The following is a 22434-nucleotide window of genomic DNA, read 5'->3' on the forward strand; positions in this document are numbered from 1 at the left end:
GAGGCAGGATTCGAACCTGCGACCGTAGCGGTCTTGCGGGTCCAGACTGCAGCGCCTTTAACCGCACGGCCACTTCGGCCGGCTGGAAGATGCTGGGCATGAACTTCAAGACTCCAGTGTGATACTGAAAAAAGAGAGATGCAGGAAATCGTTTGTAGCAACTGCAGAAGAAACGTATGTGGCGAACATTCAGCCTCTGTTGTGGTGCAGCAATTGATCTCTGTGGAAGCAAGACAGAAAATAGAACTTTTTGAGGAATAAGGTCTACCAGTTTATAAAAGTTTATGGCAGATATAGAGGATTTTTTGTAGGGTTTATGATGACTCAAGGGTTTATGATTCAGTGTATTTTAGGAAAATAACTATAAATTTTGCTACTTAAATGTTTATAATGATACAAATGAAACATTGTTGAAATGGTATTTATTCATATTTTCATTGTTGTCTTAGTTATAAAATAAAATTAACAAAAATGAATCTTGCAGACTCACATCAGATGTCTGTTCTAGATCTCCCAGTACCTACTGCAGCCTACATCCTTCTGAATCTGTTTAGTGTATTCATATCTTGGTCTCCATCTACGATTTTTACCCTCCACGCTGCCCTCCAGTACTAACTTGGTGATCCCTTGATGCCTCAGAACATGTCCTACCAACCGATCCCTTCTTCTAGTCAAATTGTGCCACAAACTCCTCTTCTCCCCAATTCTATTCAATACCTCCTCATTAGTTATGTGATCTACCCACCTAATCTTCAGCATTCTTCTGTAGCACCACATTTCGAAAGCTTCTATTCTCTTCTTGTCTAAACTATTTATCGTCCACGTTTCACATCCATCCATGGCTACACTCCATACAAATACTTTCAGAAACGACTTCCTGACACTTAAATCAATGCTCGATGTTAACAAATTTTTCTTTTTCAGAGACGCTTTCCTTGCCATTGCCAGTCTGCAATTTATATCCACTCTACTTCGACCATCATCAGTTATTTTGCTCCCCAAATAGCAAAACTCCTTTACTACTTTAAGTGTCTCATTTCCTAATCTAACTCCCTCAGCATCACCCGACTCATTTCGACTACATTCTATTATCCTCGTTTTACTTTCGTTGATGTTCATCTTATATCCTCCTTTCAAGACACTGTCCATTCCGTTCAACTGCTCTTTCAAGTCGTTTGCTGTCTCTGACAGAATTACAATGTCATCGGCGAACCTCGAAGTTTTTATTTCTTCTCCATGGATTTTAATTCCTACTCCGAACTTTTCTTTTATTTCCTTTCGTGTTTGCTCAATATACAGATTGAATAGCATCGGTGAGAGGCTACAGCCCTGTCTCAACCCTTCCCAGTCACTGCTTTCCTTTCATGTCCCTCGACTCTTAAAACTGCCATCTGGTTTGTGTACAAATTGTAAATAGCCATTCGCTCCCTGTATTTTACCCCTGCCGCCTTCAGAATTTCAAAGAGAGTATTCAAGTCAACATTGCCAAAAGCTTTCACTAAGTCTACAAATGCTAGAAACGTATCTTATACTAACAGTATAAAACAAGAATGAGCGGGAGTCAACAAGCAAGGAAGATGGCAGAAATAGACAGTGAGAAAGAGGTGGTGTAATTTAGAAGAAGACTGGTACACACGGGAGAAAACCAAAGGTTGTTGTTGTGCGGGGCTCTGAGTTCCCTATGGTTGTTGTGTGGGCGGCGAGGCGAGGAGAGAGAGAGAGAGAGAGAGAGAACGCAACGTGACAGGCGGCCTAGTGCCAACCCATGACGCGCGCAGTAGCTAGATACGTCACAGACATTGGCGAGCTGTGAAAGCTGCCGATCGATGCCGAGGTTAGCCGAAGCGCTGGACGCGCTACTCAGAAATAGCTGCGCTTGGACGTATCGCGGGCAGTGCGCGCGAATTTGTGGTGAAACTGGGCTGCGAATTGCGGTCACAACAACAACATGTGTTAAATGTGTACCTTTACTCTTCTACCGTCAAGGTACCGTGCAAACACTTGCATTGCAGGCTTCTATCATTTCCTTACCAGGCTCCTCTTGCAGTGGCTTCAGTAGAATGGCAGCAATTGGCAATTTGTTTAATATTAACGGCGAGGACAATATGACCGTTTGTAATATTCTCCTGTACGCTTACTCACATTTATGCCCCGGCTATGATAATCTCGATCAGCTGAATACAATCAAGCACATCGCAAACTTTTTACGTCTGCCTGCATAACGATTGCTTCCTTCCCAGCGAGATTAAATTTGAGTAGCTGATAGAATGTCTCACGATATTCTATAATCTAACTTGCCGTCATCCAGTAAGCTACGAGAAATTATAATTTAATTTATTCTTATTTAGTAGTTACGAATTTGTGATCGTACTGGCTTTCTTACTTTGGAATTTTTGGATTGGTGGAGTACACTGTTCGTAGCTTTCAGCTTGATACATTTCTTTTCTGACCGAAGATGGACGCGTAATTTTTCTTGTGATTCATCTTTCTATGAGTGTAAACCTATCATTTATACAGTAATAATATCGTGTTGACCTCGAGGTCATTGGAGAAATGTATGTTTCTTAATTAGTCTAGGATAACCATTGAAACCTAAAATAATTATTATGGCCGGAACTAGAGATACAAATATAGCCACCAAAATATCATTTACCATTTGTTTCGAAGCTGCAGCTCACGAGGTGTATTTCTAAGAAAGTAACGTAAATAGGAAACAGTAAATAAGTTCACCAATGAGGGTCGCTATGCTATGGACTCTCGCCGTTGGATATATACAGTGTCAATAGCTGTAGGTAAGAAAACCAAAAAACAGAACTCGTTGAACATCGTCGTCTCCTTGAGAGCGATTTAGAGGGTCGTGTTCATTCTGGCTTCATTTTGTTAATGGAGATAAATGGGGGAGGATAACTACAGTAAGCAAGTTCAGATGGATTTGGTTTGCAGTATTTATGTGTCGGAGATGAAGAGACTTAAACAGAATGGACTTTCGTGGATAGCTGTACCAGGAACTAATGGGAGAACGCCTGCGGAAGCCCTTATAAGGAACTGTTTGCGGACATTATGCTCTTGGTGTTACTGTAATATCTCTTTAATGAGAAAACAGCGCCTATCTTAGAAACTCTCCAAGGATTTTCGCTTGCAGGTAGACACTCTCGCATCTGTTCTCTATGATTACCCACAGTTGCCATCTTAGTTATATTCTATTCTCCTTTTAAACAGGAAAAGAATTACATCTGTCTATAGCGTAATTTTCTTATTTCCACACAAAAACATGGTGCTACAGATGTCTTACCACCACATTTTTTCCCCTACATATTGGGGCATACGTCTGTACTAAGTTTCGTTTAGATTTCCGTATGCTATTCCCGCTATTCCCGCACGCTGCATTTACGAGTACTTGGACTGTCATATTCTTACATTATTTTTATCCAGAAAGTAAGTCACATATATGCTAAGTTTCATTGAAATTACTCCAAAAGTTCTTGAGTTATGCTGTACATGCCACACCCACCAGTAGGGTTTAAATGCCATCAGGAAAATACCCAGTCTACTATTTTTACCTATCATCCCATTTAGATCCACACACTACGACTAAGAATGGGCGGAATATCTTTTTCCAACAGTACACTTTTTCCAGATAATTTATCGTAAGTGTAGCAATTTTTTTCAAATTTCTGCAGGTGCTCCAGGGTTCTGCTTACATGTCATCACTTTCCCCTCTCCCACCACAAATATGGGGGCTGGTCCTGTACTTGCCTCCTGGCAGTAAGTCACATGTGTATCAAGTTTGGTTGAAGTTGTTCAAGCATTCCTGAGCTATGCTGGAAAACCCCCATCCCCTTCCCCACTTCCAACCAACCTCACACACACGCATGCAACCACACACACAGCTCCCCAACTAAAATACTGTCACATTAAAAAAAATTAAGATATGGAAAGTCTTCTAAAATCGAAAATAATTACTTGTAACTGATCTACTACATCATGTTCAGTGACATACCCATGCCTTGGCATACGATACATGAAACTGGATTATAGTTTTATTGGAACAGCTGTTCTTAAAATACAGGTAAAATAATAGTAAGTAGCTAAAATTACTGTAAATCACATTGTTCCTTGATCTTAATTACTACTTCTACTGCTAGTAATAGGGTACTGGGGTGTCAGCGCAATTTTAATATCAAATTTATATAATTGATATGCAAATTATTAAATCGATCAATTACTTACCTTCCCCCCCAAATCGCGGCGACCCCTACCCCCATATGACGTCACATGTTTTTGTCAGCCTGCACGTGGGTCCCAGGCCCCTCCTCCCCCTATCCCCCTCCTGCACCTAACCTATTGGCGGGAATTTTGAATTTTGTCGGAAATTGCGAATTTTGGAGGGAATTTCTTTGTCCTAGGGCTGTGCTGACGTCCCACCCCACCTCCCACCCGGGAATTGGTGGGAAACTACTAATGGCAATGCCCCTTACGGGAATTGCATTCCGGTCCTCCTGGATGAAAAGCCCAAGTGCACCCTCCCAACACAATAATACACCAGAGGCGGCTGGAATCGGCGGGAACTTAAAAATGGTGGTACTCTTTACTGGACGTGAACCCTGGTTCTCGACAGAAAGCCCAATTGCATCCAGCAACACATGGAAACTGCACAGATGCAGGAGAGGAATGTTAGGTCATTGTACTTCATTTACTTTGGTTGGGAAATTCATTATACATTGGTCCTAATTACGTAATTAATCATTCAACTGACGAGATGCTGGTGTCAGAAAGGAGTTCAGTACGTCTATTATTTGTAAGAGTCCTGCTGAGGACTGTATCGGTCGCTGTTTGACATCAGAGTTCGAAACAGACGCTTGCTCTACAATCACCATGCGCCCAGGAAATCGTAGCAATACATGCTGCCATAACTGCTGGAAAAATGCACCACTGTTCTAGTTCTAGACTTTGGAAATGTCATGGAAAAACAGCACTCACAATGAACGGTTCATATGCAACAAATGTACTCGGGAAAACCGTCGTCCCAAAAGACTGCAGAGGAGGCTGTAGTTGAACATGCATTCTCCTCGATGGGCGCTCACAAACTAACCAACTTGGAGGCAGTGTTGCCCCCCCTTCCACCTCACATCCCTCCCGCCTTCCTCTCCTCACCATAGGTAGGGATAGAAGCCTATCCTATCTTGCTGCTACCGGTCCACGAGGAGCTCCTTCTGGAGGCATTGATATATTGTCATGCAATCTGATAATCATATTTCTCACATAGACTGTACACCTCTGGAACAAAACAATGTATTTCTGGGAAACGCTCCAGATCGCTTTTTCAAATGGTCAGCTGCTACAGCAGCGCCATGCTTTGCAATCTACCGCCCTTATAGTGCAGCTTGAGCTGGCCACAGTTGCTGATCGCCTTGAGGCAACAGTCCTTCACCAACATAAAAGCATGTGTAGTCAGCTAAACAACAGGAGATAAATGGATGGACACCTCAAGTGCAACTTGTTCATCTTAAATATAGCGACACAGCCCCATCCCAACACGCCACCCCTATCGTCATGGGGGCACATCTGGGGCGGCTACCTCACATTGTCTAGGGAACACCCCAAAGTCCCCAATGGGTCTGTCGTTCTGCGATGGACAACACTTTTATTTAATGTCAATGTGACTCTTTCTTGCAATCTGTTAAACATGTTTCTCAGATAACTGGACCTCTATGGAACAGCAACGAAATTCCAGAGAACAGTCCACATGGCTTTTTCAAAAGTCAGCTGCTTGAAAAACAGGAAGTCTTTCACCTAAAGCGACCACAGACCCCAGAGCAGCCTCACACCGCAGTGTTTCCAGGACAATGTGTCCCCATGAGCACGTGGCTGGATGGTAAGCGTTATCGACGCCAACAAAATCTACACATACAACAGAGTGCGACAATAGCATCCTTCAGACAAAACCATGATAAATGACAGCTGCCTTGACTGTGGGTTGTTTGTGTGAAAGGACAGCTGGTACTTCCTACAGATCTCGGCCACCGCCCCCTAGTAGCCCAGCCAGCATGTGCCCGCCACTACAGGATGCTATCTGATATACTTTGGTATATATATGTTCGAGAATTAAAAATGAATGGACAGTATGCACAGTCATCTGTCTACATTCGCAATCTTGTATATGGTACTTGCAAAGTACTGGAGGGTTGGTTTAGCGATGATACAGACATCGGGAGGTGTTAAGATTACGGAAAAACTCCTAAAATTGCTAAAATTTATCGCACTATCAACTGTGGTGCTCATTACAGTAAACCGACAGTGTATTTTCCATCCCATCCATCCACTGGCATGCTGATGATTACCACATGATGACTGGGTAACATCAGTTGTTTGAGACGGAGAGAGAGAGAGGCTGAGCAGGAGCAACCCCTACCAAGGATGACCTGCATTGAAATAGTGATAGTGTGCATGACTGCAGTATGAGTGATCAGTCGAAATGGGAGATGTAGACAACTGCTACCATGTTATTGTGAAAGATGACTTTAAATGTAGAGGTCATCAGTCACCCTCGGTCAGCTGTGTGGAAACACCTCACAATGTGGCAAAACTCTACCAGTTACCATATGTTGTGTTGTCTTTCACATTTTTTTTGTGAATAAGAAACACTGCCTTTGTCTCTTATTTCAGTCATCTTGTGAGTATTGAGGAAGCAGCAGCAGCATACTTTACACTCTGCAATGTCCAGTTTTCTGTGAGAGCCAATGGATTGAGATGTGTTAATGTTGGTTTAGCACTTGGCAAAGATCTTGAAGTGGTGGTGGAAAAAACAAAATGATGGCAGCGTATGTAGGTGTATTCATGCACTACTTGGATGTGTCATGACAGAAAAAAAAAAACATTCTTTCAAACAAGAGGGACCCTCTCTTGCGATTGATGGTCTGTGGGATATGGTCCTCCTCACTACAGGCGAAGAATCTTTACACTGCTCTATGGAAGTGACTGCAATCCCGAGCCAATGAACCAATACCTGTATATTTAATAGTATCACCAAATATAGTCAGTGCTGGAGTGCAAACGCTATTTGTTTTGGATGTATCAGAAGACAGGGATGTGGTAATACGAGGTGTGGCTAGAAAAAAACCGGACTAGTACTGGTGAAACAATAAAACGAATGCAATAAGGCTGAAAGTCGCGTGGCCTGTCACGTGACTCTCGCTCCGCCTACTGCTCGAGTTTCATCTGCCTCCTGCACTCAGTCTGGCCGTGGCGTCTGTTTTAAGTAGTTGACGTTTTGTCTGTGCGTCGGAAAATGTTGAGTGTACAGAAAGAACAGCGTGTTAACATCAAATTTTGTTTCAGACTAGGAAAATCTGCAAGTGAAACGTTTGTAATGTTACAACAAGTGTACGGCGATGATTGTTTATCGCGAACACAAGTGTTTGAGTGGTTTAAACGATTTAAAGATGGCCGCGAAGACACCAGTGATGACACTCGCACTGGCAGACCATTGTCAGCAAAAACTGATGCAAACATTGAAAAAATCGGTAAACTTGTTCGACAAGATCGCCGTTTAACAATCAGAGCAGTGTCTGAGTTAACAGGAGTTGACAAGGAAAGTGTCGAACAAGTTTACCGATATTTTCAATGTTTGCATCAGTTTTTGCTGACAATGGTCTGTCAGTGCGAGTGTCATCACTGGTGTCTTCGCGGCCATCTTTAAATCGTTTAAACCACTCAAACACTTGTGTTCGCGATAAACAATCATCGCCGTACACTTGTTGTAACATTACAAACGTTTCACTTGCAGATTTTCCTAGTCTGAAACAAAATTTGATGTTAACACGCTGTTCTTTCTGTACACTCAACATTTTCCGACGCACAGACAAAACGTCAACTACTTAAAACAGGCGCCACGGCCAGACTGAGTGCAGGAGGCAGATGAAACTCGAGCAGTAGGCGGAGCGAGAGTCACGTGACAGGCCACGCGACTTTCAGCCTTATTGCATTCGTTTTATTGTTTCACCAGTACTAGTCCGGTTTTTTTCTAGCCACACCTCGTATCTCATCAAGTCCTCTAACAGATGACATTAGTGGAGTTTTTATAGTTTGTATTTTTGCTCTGTTCGATGGTACAAAATAACGAGGTGGGAGAGAATGTTTGGGTGACAGACATGAATGCACCCTGAAAGATTGTAGTATCTGTATGTAGTTTGGAGACGTGCCACAATGCAGTAGCTAAATTCTTATCCTTCATCAATGCCCTGTATGATGTGGAGTCTTCCTAATTTTCCCAACAAGAAACACCACTGTTGTAACTACTCGTACTATATTTTCTACTGTCTCGGGTTGCAGGGGAGAGCTTCTTTGGCGCTGGCCTTACACACTGTATACGGTTGGCGGAGCTATGACATGTTCCCATTTCCACAGAGTGGTCAAAATGCGATACTGTCGCATTAACTCAGCTCGCCCTGTTTCTCCACAGGAATGCGAGGGTCTTAGATACAGCGCTCTCTGTCTCACGTCCAGCTTAAATTGGGACGATCACATGGACGAAGCTGCAGGGAGGGCAAGGCAGAGTCTGAGGAGCAGTTACAAGATGCAGAGGGACTGTCTATAAAACAGCTGTAAGAGACCTTTCGCAGATGTTGTTGTTGTTGTTGTTGTGGTCTTCAGTCCTGAGACTGGTTTGATGCAGATCTCCATGCTACTCTATCCTGTGCAAGCTTCTTCATCTCCCAGTACCTACTGCAACCTACATCCTTCTGAATCTGCTTAGTGTATTCATCTCTTGGTCTCCCTCTACGATTTTTACCCTCCACGGTGCCCTCCAATGCTAAATTTGTGATCCCTTGATGCCTCAAAACATGTCCTACCAACCGAACCCTTCTTCTAGTCAAGTTGTGCCACAAACTTCTCTTCTCCCCAATCCTATTCAATACCTCCTCATTAGTTATGTGATCTACCCACCTTATCTTCAGCATTCTTCTGTAGCACCACATTTCGAAAGCTTCTATTCTCTTCTTGTCCAAACTGGATATCGTCCATGTTTCACTTCCATACATGGCTACACTCCATACAAATACTTTCAGAAACGACTTCCTGATACTTAAATCTATACTCGATGTTAACAAATTTCTCTTTTTCAGAAACGATTTCCTTGCCATTGCCAGTCTACATTTTATATCCTCTCTACTTCGACCATCATCAGTTATTTTACTCCCTAAATAGCAAAACTCCTTTACTACTTTAAGGGTCTCATTTCCTAATCTAATCCCCTCAGCATCACCCGATTTAATTTGACTACATTCCATTATCCTCGTTTTGCTTTTGTTGATGTTCATCTTATATCCTCCTTTCAAGACACTGTCCATTCCGTTCAACTGCTGTTCCAAGTCCTTTGCTGTCTCTGACAGAATTACAGTGTCATCGGCGAACCTCAAAGTTTTTACTTCTTCTCCATGAATTTTAATACCTACTCCGAATTTTTCTTTTGTTTCCTTTACTGCTTGCTCAATATACAGATTGAATAACATCGGGGAGAGGCTACAACCCTGTCTCACTCCTTTCCCAACCACTGCTTCCCTTTCATGCCCCTCGACTCTGATAACTGCCATCTGGTTTCTGTGTCTCATTTCCTAATCTAATCCCCTCAGCATCACCCGATTTAATTTGACTACATTCCATTATCCTCGTTTCGCTTTTGTTCACAGACAGGTTCGAAGAAGGTGACTCGTTTCGAGATATAAGAGTGGCACGAATATGATTCACCAGTGGCTCTAATCATTAAAAGACGTCTCTATATAATCCAATCGCAAATGTGTGGTTGAATAAATAGGCTTGATTCCAAATCGCAGACAGCATTTCTAGCAGAAAGCGTAACACTATTAGCGACTCTTGTGTGTGCTTGTAGACCAATGACTGCTTTCTATGCAGATTGACGGTAACATAGCCACTATGATTATGTTTTTAATAGCGCGTTCCTTATGTGAAAGGTATTCGGTGGTCTGTACAACCTCTCTGTGGTTAGCTTCAAGTTTTGCTGGGACCTGGGACCCCTGTGCCGGATGATGAAAACACATGACGTCATCTGGAGTAATTTGCGTTTCAATTTGGTATCAAAATTGCACTGATACCCACAGTACCCTGCTACTGCCGGTGGCCCACAATTTGTCTCCCAAAAGCTAGTTCACTGCGTGTTCATGATGATACATCTTGCCATAGAATGTTCCTCAGAAGCAGCTTTAGCTGCTTCATCTACGGTCTAATTTTGTTAACTCTCGCGTAGCTTGGTTCTTAAGGAACTTGCCTCTGTAGTCAGAAAGAGTTCTAGATATTCTATGGGGTATACGGTCAGGATACCTTGTATGGCAACATTCAGCAGTGTTAAATCACCAGCGACCGATTCGGAAACCGTCGATGTACCTAGTTTGTAAGACCAAATATAAGTTCAGTGGACAAACTATTTCAAGCATCTTCTCTGTCTAGCAGTTAGAGAGAGACTAGAGAGCCATGTGTGTCGTCCTGCACGTATTACAGAATATATAAAGAGAACACTCCTAGGCTCTTTTTTACTGAGAAACTCTATAGAGGCAGGCTTGCGTAGTCAATATGTGCTTTGTCATGCAACATGTAGAACCGGATCTTTTCGTTACTAGGTACAATGTCAAAAATGTAGACTGTACCACCCATTTCTAAAATTAGTATATAAATTTTATTTAATAACAAATGTATTAATTGCTTCGAAATTGTCCTGTAACATTCGTCGCGTCCCGCCATTATGTTTCTCCATTCAACAGACCGTCCACTGTCAGTGTTGTCTTCAGTTCTCAAACCACGAGACACACCAGAGCGATTTCACAGTTGAATCAAGGACACTGGCGGCCGGTCAACCGTACGCCGTCACCTAGTAAGTTCCCTCACCTACCAGGGCTCAAGTCGGCTTCTCTCCAAGAACTGTACGGATGTCCTGTAAGGGTGTCTCCGACCTTGGCAACGAAATCGTGTCTTGGGAAAGAACTTTATGTGTTTCCCGTATGCAGTCGAAAGACATCGTGCAGTGGCGTTCGTCCCTGAGGCGTCCGAAGTGCGGTTTGTGGCTAGGAGCGGAACAATGAAACGCGGCCATCATATCGGCGGCTTGTAAAAAAACGAACAATGAAAGCGCTTTGCTGCAGGATAGCTCCTACAGAGCGTCTTTCCTGGCTGAAGCTAAACAACTTTTGAGAATTTATCGCTGTGATATTAAAGAATCCAATTTCAGACCCATGTAAATGGTAAAAAACGGGAAACATTACACACACACACACACACACACATACACCCTCAAGCATCGCAGTGTGGTTATGAAGAAACTGATACACAAGCCTGAACTGCTAAATGGTGCACTGACTTCCTCATTCTTCTTTCCAAGGCCGGTCTAAGCTCGTCTCGTTTATTTTCGGCTAAAACCGAAACACCATCTGCCACACAGTCCGAGCAACGGGCCGGCAGACCTTGCGAAGTACATCGATGGCTGAAATAATAGACTCGCATACGCGAGTGGCACTCTTCAGTCGCCGACCTGTAATGTTGAGTTAGGTTTTCTGTAGCTTTCATAAATCATCTTATACTAAAATGTAAACTTTCACGGCCGGAAATATCATGTCCATTATAATTATCCGGGCTGTTATGCCGTGGTCGGTTGATGAATTCTGAGGTGATTCCCAACGTTTCGTCTCTGACTGCGGGAGACATCTTCAAGGGGGTCCGTAGCTTGATGGCCCAACACACACACTGGCTCGCTACTGACTGCCGCAAAATTCCGTGTCCGCGCGCCCCCGCGCCGCGGCGTGACGTCACGTGTTTTGAAAACGTCAGTGCAATTGGCCGCTGTCCGTCGCCGTCGATCGCCGTTGCCATCACCCAGTAGTGGACGAGTGGTACACATCTTCTTTAACACCGGCATCCATATACCGTTTAATTTGACGCTCTCCTCCTTTCGGTTGAAATTATTTGGGTGTTTAGCGATTTCGATTGCCTCCCTGTAGAGCCTTTCGTAGTATCCGCTCGTGGCCGCTAGTACTTGCGTCTCCTCGAAACGAATATTGTGGTTCCCTGGCTGGAAAGCATGCTCCGCAACAGCTGATCGTTCCGTTTCTCCTCTTCTACAATTTCCCTTGTGCTCTTCCAAACGTTTAGAAACAGTTCTTTTGGTGGTACTCACATAAACATCACCACAGCTGCATGGGATCCTATACACTCCAGATTTTTCCAATGGTTTGCGAGCGTCCTTGGCAGGCCTAAGGTATTCCTGTATCTTCCTGGTGGGCTTGTAAATTACGGTAATATTCCGCTTCGTCAAGATCCTCCCTATTCTTTCCGTTACATTTTTAACAAACGGCAGGAAAGCCTTAGATTTTGCAGTAGCCTGTACGTCAGTATGATTTCTGCGTGGCTGCCTCAACGCACGTTTTATTTCGGCGGACGAATATCCGTTCTTCGTTAGTGCATTGTGGAGATGTTCCATCTCAGCGTCGAGCAACTCAGGTTCACAAATATTTCTAGCTCTGTCCGCTAACGTCTTGATAACACCCCGCTTCTGTTGTGGGTGGTGGTTCGAATCCCGGTGCAAATAACGGTCCGTGTGCGTGGGTTTGCGGTACACTGAGTGGCCCAAACTTCCATTTTCGTTTCTAAACACAAGCACATCGAGGAAATGTCAGTAGCGAGCCAGTGTGTGTGTTGGACCATCAAGCTACGGACCCCCTTGAAGATGTCTCCCGCAGTCAGAGACGAAACGTTGGGAATCACCTCAGAATTCATCAACCGACCACGGCATAACAGCCCGGATGATTATAATGGACATAAATCATCTTGTGTGAATATTAGAATAGTAATGTAAATTCGTGTGGCACTGGGTGTCTCTCAAAAGGCGTGTTCAACCGGGTGTTTGTAAGCTCTTTCAGCTGGACGACGCTACCCCACTAATGCTAGAGGGTAAAGGGGTCTGCAGTTTAACGTGGAATCCGAACCACGTAACATTCCGTGCATATCTTCATTTCACTGAGAACTGAAGGCAGGAGTTAAATTTAAAAAATTCCAAAGCCTAACCGGAATTCGATCCCATGACCTTGTTTCCACTTGATCGCTAATCACCACGCCAAACAATATTGGAATGGTTTGTTCGAACAGGAGGAGACTGATTTGCTTCTCCAATCGCATGCCATTGAGAGCTACTGTTCCGTCGCTAACCACCGCAGTATTTTTCTGTCCCCAATCTACGCAACTGTGATTCGTCTGCAGGGTTAACTTTCGGCCTTCCGCACTTTTAGTCACGAAACCCGTGTGCGAGTTAAGAGACGAGAGGCAGGAGCGAACTCTTGTGAAAATACGACATGCAACAAATTTTGTGAGCAGTTAAGTACAACATGTTTTTGGAAAGGTTAAGGGAAGGCATTTTGAGAGTCTATGACACTGAAAAGCGGCTCATGCACTGAAGAAATAAGAAGGGTTCAGCTGGACCTGGCACTACTAGATTACGGAAGTTGTTTAAGGAAGGCGAACTTTCAGTATTAATCGAAATTAAAATGACAGTAATAAAACCAGAATGTTTATACGCAGCAGCACGCCTGAATTTCGCGGACAATAGAAATGGGATACATGGGCAATAAACATAGGAAAATCCCAAGGAAAGTATTGGGGCAATGAAACACAGCAGTATGCATCATAACGGGAGCAATGGAGAGCTGTGCAAGAAAATTGAATAAGTAACTGTATCGTCGAGGAAACGTAGAGTGATGTTTTACGGCCATCTGATTCTGATTAACGAAAGCAGGATATGCAAGAGAATTTTTGAACAACTGGAGAAAAATCTCACTGGCACGTGAAACAACAACGAATTGGAATTGATCTGAACGAGACGAAGACTGAAAAAGGTGAAATTTAGAATAGAATTACAATACTAAGGAACGTTGTAGGTAACCATCTCCAGAGAGAACTAAAAAAGAAAAAAATGATTAGAAGCTCGGAAATCTTAGCACTCTGATCGAATGAAAAATTACTGGGAAAACCAGAAGTGAAAATGGAGGAATGTGGATTTTTAGAAGGATGCTAAGGTATTTATGGACTAAAAGTGTAGAACTCTATCACAGACGAAACCCCAGTAATGTCGGATGCCATGAGAGCAGAAGACTCACTAGGAAAATAATAATGCTCAGAGGACAGCAGATGAGAGTCGAAGACGAAATCCCAGGAGAAGCTGGACGGATGACATCAGTGACAATACTGTACGTTCTAGGAAGAACCGAGGAACAACACAGCTTTCAGGAATTTTTGGTGGTACTTCGTTCACCATCTCAGCAGAAATCGGAAACGACTAGCTGAACCCTACCTTGATGAACCAAAACTTACGGCCACCTGCTTTATAGCCTGGCAGTGCATATTTTGGAACACAAAACAGCCTACGTCTGCGTGGAATGTATTCGACCAAGCCCTTCCAAGTTTTCCAAAGTTATGTATCGGCAGATGTCCACGCACAGACCACGCAGTTTGCGGATATAACGGACGGGTTGGTAGCGTTGGCCTGGCACCAGATAGCGAGCTAGATGTATTCTACAGGATGCAGATAAGGCGAATTTGGTAACCTAAGTCCACTATTACGCTACTCAAACCACTACAGCACGATTCTGGTTTTGTGACTTACGCAGTTATGGAACAGTGGAAGTAACCTGTAGTAACGTTCACGTAGGGCATTTCGAAAAGTAAGGATACAATGGCTCGCAGTCCTTAAATAGAACATTTATTTAGAAAACATTATAACTTATTAATTGGATTATTTGTTATTTTTCGACATAATCACCCCCATTATCCAAACATTTAAGTCGGTGCACAAGCTTTTGTATCCCGCAGTCATAGAAGGTTGTCGTCTGTTGTTGGAACCACATTTTAACTTCATCTTTGATCTCTTCATCGTCGTGGAATGATTTTCCACCAAGATGTGACTTCCGGCAACGGAGGACATGGAAGTCGGTGGGCGCAAGTTCCAGGCTGTATGGTGGATGGTCCAATACGTCCCATTTGAATTGTTTGAGTAGTGCTTTGGTTACGAGCGCTGTGTGAGGCCGAGCATTGTCATGAAGCAAGCGGACTCCACTTGTCAGCATTCCCCTGCGTTTGTTTTGAATTGCCCTTCGAAGACGTTTCCTGGAAATATGCAGCAGCATTAATTGTCGTTCCCGGAGGCATAAATTCCAACAGAAGAATGCCTTGTCTGTACCAAAAAACAGAAGCCATGATTTTCTTCGCTGAAATCGACATTTTGCATTTCTTGGCTTTTGGTGAATTCGAATGGCGCCATTGCATTGATTGTTGCTTGGATTCAGGTGTATGGTGATAAACCCACGTCTCGTCATCTGTCACAATGTGATCAAGGAACTTGTGGTGTCACCGCCAGACACCACACTTGCTAGGTGGTAGCTTAAATCGGCCGCGGTCCATTAGTACATGTCGGACCCGCGTGTCGCCACTGAGTGATCGCAGATCGAGCGCAACCACATGGCAGGTCTCGAGAGACGGACTAGCACTCGCCCCAGTTGTACGACGACTTTGCTAGCGACTACACTGACGAAGCCTTTCTCTCATTTGCCGAGCGACAGTTAGAATAGCATTCAGCTAAGTCCATGGCTACGACCTAGCAAGGCGCCATTAGTTACTTCATGAATCTAAAGAGTCTCACTTGTATCATCAAGAATGCTGTATACCAAAGGACGATATAAAAGTTAAGTGTTCTAGTAGCTACGTTCTTTTCTTTATCACATTCATCACGTATCGTGTTCCAGACTTCGCGCCAGTCGGCGTGTGTGTACGTGTGCCCTTTCGGCTACCCGTCTCTGTGGACTGGCTGCCTTGTCAGTCCACTACAGAACTCATCACCTGCTTCAGTATAGCGTGTGAGTAAGTCGAGTGCAAAGCCCATCTTTTTATTTTTGTGTTCTTCCATTAACAGTTTTGGAACCCAGTGCGCACACAATTTCCTGTACCCTAACTTGACACTCACAACGTCATAAAGAGTTGTCATTGACACGTCTGGTATGATCTGATGCAATTCTTTCAATGTGAGACGTCTATACGCACGAATTGCTTCCTCCAAAGAAGGGTATCAAAGATCACAGATGGCCGACCTGTTCTTTGTTCGTCATGAACATCGGTCCTCCCTTCAGAGATATGACGACACTATTTCCTTAAATTTTGTCGATTCATAATGTTCCCATAAACAGAAACAATTTCTTTGAGAATATCCGCTGGTCGCTGACCTTTTGCATGAAGAAAACGTATGACGGAGCGCACTTCGCATTTTGCGGGATTCTGAATCGGCGCAGCCATTTTAAACACGACCTACTCAAACCAGAAGCAACGTTCAACTGCCGGACGACTGCAAGGAGAAAGCTAACGGTTCAAGGTTAACACCAGTGTTGCCAACTTGCTCGCCAAAACTCTTCTGTTCCTCTGGCGTACGGTGTATCTTTACTTTCCGAAATATCCTCGTACCTGTCATAGTACCTTCCATTACTGCCACGTAATCCGAGGAAGCCCCAAGGCGTAATACTGCCCCCACCAGTTTGTGTCCGTGTCGGGATATAAGTTTCGAGCAACCGTTTGCGCGGATGACGGCGTATCCGTACATCACCGTCGATCTGGTATACAAAGACACGTCATTCATCCGACCAGGCCCGCAGCTCGTGGTCGTGCGGTAGCGTTCTCGCTTCCCACGCCCGGGTTCCCGGGTTCGATTCCCGGCGGGGTCAGAGATTTTCTCTGCCTCGTGATGGCTGGGTGTTGTGTGCTGTCCTTAGGTTAGTTAGGTTTAAGTAGTTCTAAGTTCTAGGGGACTGATGACCATAGATGTTAAGTCCCATAGTGCTCAGAGCCATTTGAACCATTTGAACCATCCGACCAGTCTCGAAGATCCGGTGCTAAATGCAACCGTAATTGCGACATCGTTGGGTCAACTTGGAGCATGTAGCGGTCGTCTGCTGCGGCGCCTCATTTCAATAACATTGCCTGAACGATGTTCTCCGAAATACTTGTGCCTGCAGCAGCGTTGCACTCTGCCATCAGATCTGCCTGTTTTAAGAGCAGGTGAGCTCCCGACCTCCACATTCTGTGATGAGAAAGACCAACACCCTGTTGCCTACTCGTTGTTTCACTGTCCTTCAAACACTTCACAAGATGGAGAGATCATAATAATCTGCCATTTGTCAGTCACATCTGTCAGTGGATTTTCACATTTTCTTTCCGTATTGTAGCTAGAAGGATTCCCCATTGGTCTTTGCTCCGCTTATGTGCTTTCCTGACAGCGTCACGCGCCCGCAACGCCGCCAGGCGGCATCCAGTCTCGCAGTACAACAGCGGCCATAATGTTTTGATCCATCAATGTAACATAACTTTCAGTATCTTATCTAGAGGCTATGATGAATCTGAACGGAAGTGTGGAATATACTGCGTGTAACAGAAATGTTACGACAAACTTCGAGCGGCTGTAGAGCGTGTCTTGGGTAACAAATCGAGGATGAAAACCCGTGTCCCAACACGTCATCCAACGACGCTACAGAGCGTAAAAGTTATGACGCTCGCGCCTGCCACTAGCCCATCCCGATGACACAGAAGTGACTTTCTACGCTGACGGACCGTAGGTGGAAAGTCTCGCAATGTTATTTAGTGATTGCAGCTGATTGTCACGACTGCCAGTGGAAAAGTGGAGCTAGCTTCTGCGTAGACAGATTTTGTGTCCTATGAATGTGTCGATCTTGTCCTTTCGTGGACAACGGTTTCGATTATTGGCTTCCATCTGCTGTTTATTTTTCTGCTGTAGACCAAGAAACATTGGAGATTTAAGATGATTTCAGGAGAAAAATAAATTGGAAACCCGTGTCCAAAACCGTTATACACTGTGGAAACAAGGCATATCATTCATAAGGCCTTTCTACGCAACAGCTAGTTCCAGCACCTCCAGAGGCGATCATGGCAATCAGTCACGATTAGTCACTAACAAAAAACATTGCGAGACATTCTGCTCATGGTCCGTCTGGCATACAATGTCACATTTGCTGTCAACGGGGTGGCCTAGTGGCAGGCGCCAATGCCTGTAACTTCGACGCTCTGTAGCGTCGTTGGATAAATTTTCAAGAGATGAGGTCCTGTTCTTGATTTGTTACTCAAGACATCCTCCACAACACCTCGAAGTTTGTCGCAACATTTCTGGGACCCCCTGTACTTGTCAATTTCATATAGAAACATACTCATTAAAAACATGGTATGGACATGGTATTGTACAAGTCACATCAGCAGATAATTCTGCCAAGAAAGGCAGAACATGTGACCCTCCTATAACTGTGTCTACAAAAGTCATGGAAACTGAATACCATTCCAGAATAAGATTTTCACTCTGCAGCGGAGTGTGTGGTGATATGAAACTTCCTGGCAGATTAAAACTGTGTGCCGGACCGAGACTCGAACTCGGGTTCTTTGCTTTTCGCGGGCAAGTGCTCTACCAACTGAGCTACCCAAGCACAACTCACGCCCTCTCCTCACAGCTGTACTTCTGCCAGTATCTCGTCTCCTACCTTCCTAGAGCACTTGCCCGCGTTAGGCAAAGGTCCCGATTCTCGGACCGGCACACAGTTTTAATCTACCAGGAAGTTTCATATCAGCGCACACTCCGCTGCAGAGTGAAAATCTCATTCTGGAAACATCCCCCAGGCTGTGGCTAAGCCATGTCTCCGCAATATCCTTTCTTTAAGGAGTGCTAGTTCTGCAGGGTTCGCAGGAGAGCTTCTGTAAAGTTTGGAAGGTAGAAGACGAGATACTGGCAGAAGTAAAGCTGTGAGGACGGGGTGTGAGTTGTGCTTGGGTAGCTCAGTTGGTAGAGCACTTGCCCGCGAAAGGCAGAGGTCCCGAGTCTCGGTCCGGCACACCGTTTTAATCTGCCAGGAAGTTTGAATACAATTCCTTTTGCAGTGTTGCTTTCTCAGTTGAATTTTTGGGAAAGTGGATCCCAAACAGAAAATAAATGATTGCCATACGAGTGTCCAGGGGATTCAGGTTACGAGACTGAACTGACCTGCGGAAGTGGGGTACTGTTTGTTGCTGAAGAATTTCGCCCAGTTAACGTGGCGTGTCGTCTTGTCGGATAGCATCATCAACAACTGCACGATCATCGGTATGTAAATAACCATCAATGGTGTTCATAAATGTAAAACACTGCATTGTGGATGTGCTACAGTGTTAATTTACTTTGTTAATTAGTTTACGGCTTATAGGGGCATGCATCATCACTATCGTTATCAGGAAGGATTCTAGGACGTCATCTCTGCAGATCAGTTTCCCGTAGAAATATGTACGTGGAGCTCATTGCAAAAACCCTACCATGTACGATGCCAAGCTCTTCTGCTGCCTCTTCTGTTGATGAATATGTCTGGTCCAATCAAAACACGCTTTTTTAATTTTCTGGTTAATCTGGAAATCATGTGGGAAGAGAACTACCCCACACTGGCATGCGCTTCAGAACTTGCGTTGATGTTCGTATTGCTGACGCTCCTTACTTTGACAAGCGGTGTGCAGGCAGCTGGTCGGCTCGAATGCACACCATCTTCATGAAGCTTTTCCACACAATATTTAATGAATAAGTCAGTTTTGAGTGACAAGCCATTTTTACCACGCCATGAATTTTTCTTGGTTTAAAGCTGCGTTAGATTATGCGAAGAGTCGCGATTCGCTAGCCCCCTATCTTCTGGCATAGGGGAGGGAATGCTACGGAAAATTCCTGTCACTACTATAACGTTTGACGAAAAAAATATAATTGAAATTACAATGAAAGCCGGACCTTCAATGCCTACAGGCGTTGATAAATATCAACGGGGAGAGTTGAAAATGTGTGCCCCGACCGGGACTCGAAATCTCCTGCTTACATGGCAGACGCTCTATCCGTCTGAGCCACAGAGGACACAGAGGATAGTGCGACTGTAGGGACTTATCTCTGGCACGCTCCCCGTGAGACCTACATTCCTAACTAACTGTCCACAGACTACATTTGTAGTACCCTTGCATATCAGAAAGAGCATATACCATTTTCATATAAAAAATTAAAATCGCAGTACAAAAAAGCGTGTATTGGTGAACAGTAATCCTCTGTCATTTTAACTGAGGACTCAAAAGTGTAAACCTGTGTGAAACGTGAGTTCAGTGCTTAGAAGGTGCAAATTTTAGGACAAACACCAATTTTAGGATTCCAACTTTGGAGCTAACGGGCACAAACACACAGACATGTCGATTACGAGAGGAAAGTTGTGACGTCAAATAGTTATGAAACCAAATGTTACTAGTACCACGCATTTTTATATTCTGTAAACTGAGTTTTCTTTTAGGCGGGTTGTAGCCCTGTCACGTATTTCCGAAGTCGTTCCAGTTAGTACTTGGCGCATCGCGAAATTTTTCATAAACTTGCGGCCGACAAATTAAGTGAAGTCCTTTTACTGAGATACAACGTAGCCTACGTTACGTAGGCTGAAATTTAACGTCTTGATTTACTTTTGCAGCAACTTTTTGTCGAGTAAGAGTTTGTTGCTTTTCGGCGCTTATTTCACTTTAATTACGGGCACCAGATGGGTTTCAGTAGAGACTGTAACATGTTAGTTTGCTACCTTGTCTCGTTGTGACCTTTCCCAACAAACTAGAGCATTGTTTCTCCCTGTAACTGTTTAGGAAAATCAGATGAACGTGCAAAATTCGCGCAACAAATGTCCTCTGACAGTCGGGTTACAGTAATGTCAAGCAAAGTTCATAGCTTTCACGGGCTGTACGAAGGTCGCCTGTTGACAAGAAGAAGTGAATTAGCGTTTTCTCATTTCGGAGACACGCAACCTTGAAACAAATAATCGGTGTAACGCAACGTAATAAAATCAGACCTGAATATACTCTCGAGCAGGATGTTGAGAGTATCCTTTTCCCTTGCACGGCCAGCGGTTACTTATCGGTCAGAAATTGGACTATGAGAAGGAAATATGAACAACCAAAGGGCATTTTGAACAAAAATCCTGCGAAAAGTTTATGTGCTTGTGAGAGAGGCGAAGGATTGGAGAGTAAGGTATAACCATGAAATTCAGAAGTGTATACAAAGGAAAAACATAATAAAATTTATTAAATCTCACAGAAAACGCAGGTTAGGACACACTGATAGGTGTGGATTGTATACCACTAGAAGAAAAGCTAGCTGGCTGAAAAATGTATGGTCTGACCTTATCAGGGTGTAGATCCGAGGACGTGAGAGAAAACCAGAGAACGGAAATACGTGGAGGAACATTTTTGAGAGGGCCAAGTCCATCAAGAGCTGTCGTGCCAAAGAAAGAAAAGAAGAAGACGAATGATCTACATGTTATAGAGCGTCTTTTGTATTTTCGATCTCACAAGCAGTATATGCAGGGGGAGGCAGTTAAGAACAGGCCACGCTAAGTACAACGCCTAAAAACAAAGGAGAGTGAGAGAGAGAATCAGAGAGAGTGTACAGCACTCGGAACGGGAGGAAGAAACGAAATTAAACTTCACGATCTAAGCGGTATTTGAAATTATTCCGGTGGTTACAAAATCGAGGCCCTTTTAACAATTTCCAGCAGGAGCCGAATCACTGGGATGGAGTGGATATCCGAGCAGACAGATCTGGAGTTCTCGCTGACTACGGGACTACCTCGGGATGACGCAGACAGTACATGGAGACACGTGCTAAGTGTGGGCCAGCAGAGTCCCGTTGAAAAATGGCACTACGATACAGTCGCATGAACTGTAAGCCGGCCGCGGTCGCCGAGCGGTTCTAGGCGCTTCAGTTCGGAACCGCGCGTCTGCTACGATCTCAGGTTCGAGTCCTGCCTCGGGCATGGATGTGTGTGATGTCCTTAGGTTAGTCAGGTTTAAGTAGTTCTAAGTTCTAGGGGACTGATGACCTCAGATGTTAAGTCACATAGTGCTCAGAGCCATTTTTTTGCACCAGCCGTCTGTGGACGTGCACCGTCATTCCCAGTTAACGGTTTTGCCGCGCTGGATTAGCCGAGCGGCATCGCCGGCACGGTAGCTCAGCGTGTTCGGTCAGAGAGCCAGTTGGCCTCTGTAATAAAAAAACTGAGTGGACGGATCAACAAACGAACTTGAACGGATGTCACTGTGACGTCCGCAGCGACCAACCACAACGATCGAAAAAAAAAAAAAGGCGGCATAAGGCGCTGCAGTCATGGACTGTGCGGCTGGTCCCGGCGGAGGTTCGCGTCCTCCCTCGGGCATGGGTGTATGTGTTTGTCTTTAGGATAATTTAGGTTAAGTAGTGTGTAAGCTTAGGGACCTTAGCAGTCCCATAAGATTTCACACACATTTGAACATTTTTTTGGTAACACATGATGACGCGGGATGCCAGTGGACTACCGTTATGCTGTCGGA

General features: G+C 44.3%; 1 protein-coding gene across 1 annotated transcript in view; it reads left to right on the forward strand.

Annotated features, from left to right (window-relative positions):
* Positions 1–1902: 1902 nt before the first annotated feature.
* The window catches only part of LOC126203898 (aquaporin AQPAe.a-like), a 420935-nt gene continuing 400403 nt past the window's right edge, over positions 1903–22434 (forward strand). Inside the window, exon 1 of the mRNA XM_049938284.1 lies at positions 1903–1986. The gene's annotated coding sequence lies outside the window, so the exon portion shown is untranslated. The remainder of the gene's footprint in view (positions 1987–22434) is intronic.

Source organism: Schistocerca nitens, chromosome 9 (assembly GCF_023898315.1).
Source record: "Schistocerca nitens isolate TAMUIC-IGC-003100 chromosome 9, iqSchNite1.1, whole genome shotgun sequence".
NCBI classification, from domain to species: domain Eukaryota; kingdom Metazoa; phylum Arthropoda; class Insecta; order Orthoptera; family Acrididae; genus Schistocerca; species Schistocerca nitens.